Raw genomic sequence first — 5,036 nt, forward strand, 5'->3', positions numbered from 1 at the left:
TTCTCTTTGTAAGATCTCGAGTTTTCGTATGCTTGAAGTCTTAGCTCGTCTAATTCATGCAATTGTAAGAATCGATTTTCTCCGGCTTCCACAAGGTCTGTATTACATTCTTTTAGTGCCCAATACGCCTTGTGTTCAACTTCGACAGGAAGATGACATGCCTTACCATATATTAATCGGAAAGGAGTAGTACCAATGGGTGTTTTGAATGCGGTTCTAAAAGCCCATAGCGCATCATCTAGCTTTCGATGCCAGATTTTTGGATTATTCTTGACTGTTCTTTCTAAAATTCGTTTAAGACCTCGAATTGTGTTTTCAACTTGGCCACTCGTTTGAGGGTGGTAAGAAGTTGAGAAACGATGATTAACTCCGTACTTTTTAAGCACTTTCTCGAGTAATTGATTTGTAAAATGAGTTCCACGATCACTGATTAATGCTTTTGGAATTCCGAAACGTGCGAAAAGGTTTTTAAGAAAGCTGACAACAACTCGAGCATCGTTAGTGGGTAGAGCTTTTGCTTCAGCCCATTTAGAAACATAATCGACTGCTACGAGAATGTATTTGCATTTGTTAGAAGCGGGAAATGGACCCATGAAGTCAATACCCCAAATGTCAAATACTTCACAAACTAGTATGCCTTTCTGGGGCATTTCGTCTCTTTTAGAAATGTTTCCAGATCTTTGACAAGTGTCACAGGTTTTCACCAGGTTGTATGAATCTTTGAAAATAGTTGGCCAGTAAAAACCTGAGTCAAAGACCTTCTTAGCTGTATAGCTTGGTCCGAAATGTCCACCAGCCGGTCCTTCATGACAGTGCTCTAGAATTTGTTTCGCTTCTTTGCCGTATACACATCGACGAATAACTTGATCTGCTTCTATACGAAAGAGATTCGGGCTTTCCCAGAAGTAAAACTTCAGATCAGCGAAGAATTTCTTCTTTTGCTGATAAGTTTGATTTTTAACAAGAATTCCTGCGGCTAGATAATTGGCAAAGTCCGCAAACCATGGAATTTCTTCTTTCGTTTCAATTTTCATAAGGAACTCGTCTGGAAAAGTATCGTGAATAACAGATTCGTCGAGTGTTTCTAAGTTAGGATTTTCAAGACGGGATAAGTGATCTGCAGCGAGATTTTCAGCACCTTTTTTATCTTTGATTTCAATGTCAAATTCTTGTAGGAGAAGAATCCAACGAATCAGTCTAGGTTTAGCATCTTGCTTTTTGAATAAGTACTTAAGGGCTGAATGATCGGTATAAACAATCGTTTTAGATAACACCAGGTAAGATCTAAACTTATCGAAGGCAAAAACTACTGCAAGAAGCTCCTTCTCAGTAGTTGTGTAATTTAACTGAGCTCTTGTAAGTGTTTTACTTGCGTAGTAGATTGGTTGAAATTTGTTATCTTGACGTTGACCTAAAACAGCTCCCAGCGCGAAATCACTAGCGTCACACATTAGCTCGAAAGGTTTTGACCAGTCGGGCGATACCATGATGGGTGCATTCGTAAGTTTCTCTTTCAGAATGGAGAAAGCATTTAGACACTCGTCGTTGAAATCGAATGTACAGTCTTTCTCAAGAAGTTTAGTCATGGGTCGAGCGATTTTGGAAAAGTCCTTTATGAATCGCCGATAGAATCCCGCATGACCCAGGAAACTACGAATTCCCTTAACATTAGTTGGAGGTGGAAGTTTTGAAATAACGTCTATCTTAGCTTTGTCTACTTCCATTCCAGCTCGAGAAATCTTGTGTCCTAAAACAATGCCATCCTTCACCATGAAGTGGCATTTCTCCCAGTTTAAAACAAGATTTGATTCTTCACACCGAATTAGCATTCGTTCAAGGTTTGAGAGACATGAGTCGAAGGAGTCTCCAAAAACAGAGAAATCGTCCATAAAGACTTCTATACTTTCTTCAATCATGTCATGAAAAATCGCCATCATACACCTTTGGAAGGTGCCTGGGGCGTTGCATAATCCGAATGGCATTCGTCGGTAGGCAAAAGTACCAAATGGACAAGTAAATGTGGTCTTGTCTTGGTCTTTTGGATCAATTGGAATTTGAAAATAACCGGAGAATCCATCAAGGAAACAGTAGTAATCTTTTCCCGCCAAACGTTCTAGCATTTGGTCGATAAAAGGAAGCGGGAAATGATCTTTCCTTGTGGCGTCGTTTAGACGACGATAGTCTATACAGACTCTCCATCCAGTGACAGTTCTCGTAGGAACGAGTTCGTTTTTATCATTTAGAATAACAGTCGTACCTCCTTTCTTGGGTACTACTTGCACAGGACTAACCCACGGGCTATCGGATATAGGGTAAATTAACCCGGCATCAAGTAATTTGATAACCTCCTTTTTGACAACTTCTTTCATGTTAGGGTTTAACCTCCGTTGCCTTTGTACCACGGGTTTAAAATCTTCTTCCATTAGGATCTTGTGAGTACAATAAGCAGGGTTAATCCCTGGAATATCAGTTGTTTTCCAGGCAATTGCCTTTTTGTGGGTTTTTAAAACAGACATTAACCTACCCTTTTCGTCATTAGAAAGTTTTGATGAAATTATTACGGGTAATTGTGACGTTCCTTGGAGATAAGCATACTCCAAATGTTCCGGGAGTTCTTTAAGCTCCAAGGTGGGTGGTTCTTCCAAGGAAGATTTTATCCGGAACCTATTACCATCGGTAATTTCTTCAAAAGGTTCATCTTCCCCAGGAATTTCTTCTTCTATGTATTCTTCATCAGTGACTACCTTTAACAGCTCGTCTAACTCTTTATCGACATCAAAATCTTCACCTTCACCCATCGGGGTGAACTCTGAGGTGTCGACATTTAATAATTCTTGTAGTTCTTCCTCAATACAACAATCAACAATGTCTATTTGAAAACATTCTTCATTAGTAGACATAGGGTGTTTCATAGCTTTATCTATGTTCAATATAATTCTATCCTCCCCCATACCTAAGCTGAGTTTTTTCTCTTTTACGCGTACAATTGCATCTGCAGTATTTAGAAAGGGACGCCCTAGAATTAGGGGAACCTTACTGTCTTCTTCCATTTCAAGAACAACGAAATCAGCAGGAAAGATTAAGTGATTTACTTTAACTGGCAGGTTTTCAGCAATGCCAATAGGATAGTTGTAAGTTCTATCAGCTAATCGTATGCACATCCTGGTTGGTTTTAAATCACCTAAGTTCAATTTTAAGTACAAGGAGTGAGGCATAAGATTAATGCTCGCTCCTAAATCAGCTAATGCATCGTACATTACTGAATCTCCCATTAGACAAGGAATGATAAAACTTCCAGGATCTCCAAGTTTTGGTGGCATATTTTGCTTTTGTAAAATTGCCGAGCATTCCTCATTAAGGAATGTGGTTGAAACTTCTGCATATTTTCCTTTATCGGCAATAAGATCTTTGATAAACCTTCCATAATTCGGCATACCCGCAAGAACATCTACAAGCGGTACATTTATACAAATTTGCTTAATCATGTCAGCAAACTTGTTGTATTGTGCTTGTAATTTATCTTTCTTCAAACGTTGCGGATATGGAATTGGAGTTTTGTATACCTTCAATGGTGGTTGATTTTGAGTTTTAGGTACACTTGTGGTTGGCACGTTATTTTCTTCCACAACTGGTTCGTTTTCTTGTGAAACATGAATAGGAGTGAGAGGCTTTGGAATCTCTGGGTTAATGGTTAACCCAGTTCGCGTAGTGATGGAATTAACTTGCGAAATATTACTTGGATTTTGAGTTTCCTTACCTTTAGGGTTTGGTTGCATGTTGGATGGTAAAGTTCCCGATTGCCTTTCAGCAAGCAATTGGGATATTCTTCCCATATCTCTTTCAAGGTTTTGAATTGATGCTTGATGATTTCTTTGCACTTGCTCGTTTCCCGTTTGGACTTGATGTATTTGTCTCTTCATTTGTTCATTCGTTTCTGATTGACTTTTGACAAAATTCATCATAACTTCTTCAAAGTTAGATTTCTTCTCTACTGGTTGCGTGTTTTGATTTTGTTGTTGATATGGCAATTGAGGTAACGGTTGTTGTTGGAAATTTTGTTGAGGTGGAAATGGAGGTTGGTTTCTATTGTAAAAACCAGGTGGTCCATTTCTTTGAAAAGCAAAATTTCTCGGGTTTTGATACACAGGATTTTGATATCCTGGGTTTGCAGGTTGATAACCAGAACTTCCTCCTTGAAAATTTCCTTGTCTTTGATTAGCAATAAAATTAACTTGTGCTATTGAGTTCATTGGCCGATCATTGATATCACAGTCTTTCGTGAGATGTGGCTGTCCACAGATTTCACAGCCTACTTGTAATGCTAAGACTGTTGAATTTAACTTCTCTATTTCTCTTCCAAACTTTTTGAATTGGTTTGACAGTGAAGCTATGGTTGTTGTGTTTTCATCATTTTCTTCAAGGCTTGCCACCGTCTTTCTAGGTTGTTGATCTCTAGACGGTGTCCATTCAAAAGTATGAACTGACATGTCTTCTAACATGTCGTACGCTTGATTTGGTGATTTGTACATAAATACTCCTCCAGCGGAGGAATCTAATATACCACGAGTATGTTCATCAATACCACGATAAAAAGTTTGTACTATTTGCCCTTTTTGCAATCCGTGTTGCGGACAATTTCGTAACATTCTTTTTAATCTTTCCCAGGCATCATAAAGAGTTTCATCCGACTTTTGTTTAAAAGTGGTGATTTCAGTTCTAAGCCTTTCTGCTTTTGCCGGTGGGAAAAATCTGGTAATGAATTTTTCTCTTAATTCGTTGAAAGTTGTGATAGAATCAGGTTTTGATGCTTTCAACCATGCTTTTGCGTCTCCGGTTAATGAGTATGGAAAAGTTCTTAACTTAAATGCATCTGAAGAAACATCTTTGTTTTTATACAGTTCACATAAATCTTCAAAAGCTTCTAAATGTTCTATCGGATTGTTATTAAGTCTTCCGTCGAATTGGTTTTCACGAACCATGTGCATAAACTGCCCCTTAACTTCCCAGTTATCAGCCTGAATTTCAGGTCTTCTTAT

General features: G+C 38.5%; 1 non-coding gene across 1 annotated transcript; it reads left to right on the forward strand.

Annotated features, from left to right (window-relative positions):
• Nucleotides 1–4,617: 4,617 nt before the first annotated feature.
• LOC139903749 (small nucleolar RNA R71) lies at nt 4,618–4,724 on the forward strand. Its single transcript, XR_011778543.1, has one exon. It is a non-coding gene; the product is annotated as a small nucleolar RNA R71 (small nucleolar RNA).
• The last annotated feature ends 312 nt before the right edge of the window (nt 4,725–5,036 follow it).

The sequence above is a fragment of the Rutidosis leptorrhynchoides genome, chromosome 3 (genome assembly GCF_046630445.1).
Source record: "Rutidosis leptorrhynchoides isolate AG116_Rl617_1_P2 chromosome 3, CSIRO_AGI_Rlap_v1, whole genome shotgun sequence".
NCBI lineage: Eukaryota > Viridiplantae > Streptophyta > Magnoliopsida > Asterales > Asteraceae > Rutidosis > Rutidosis leptorrhynchoides.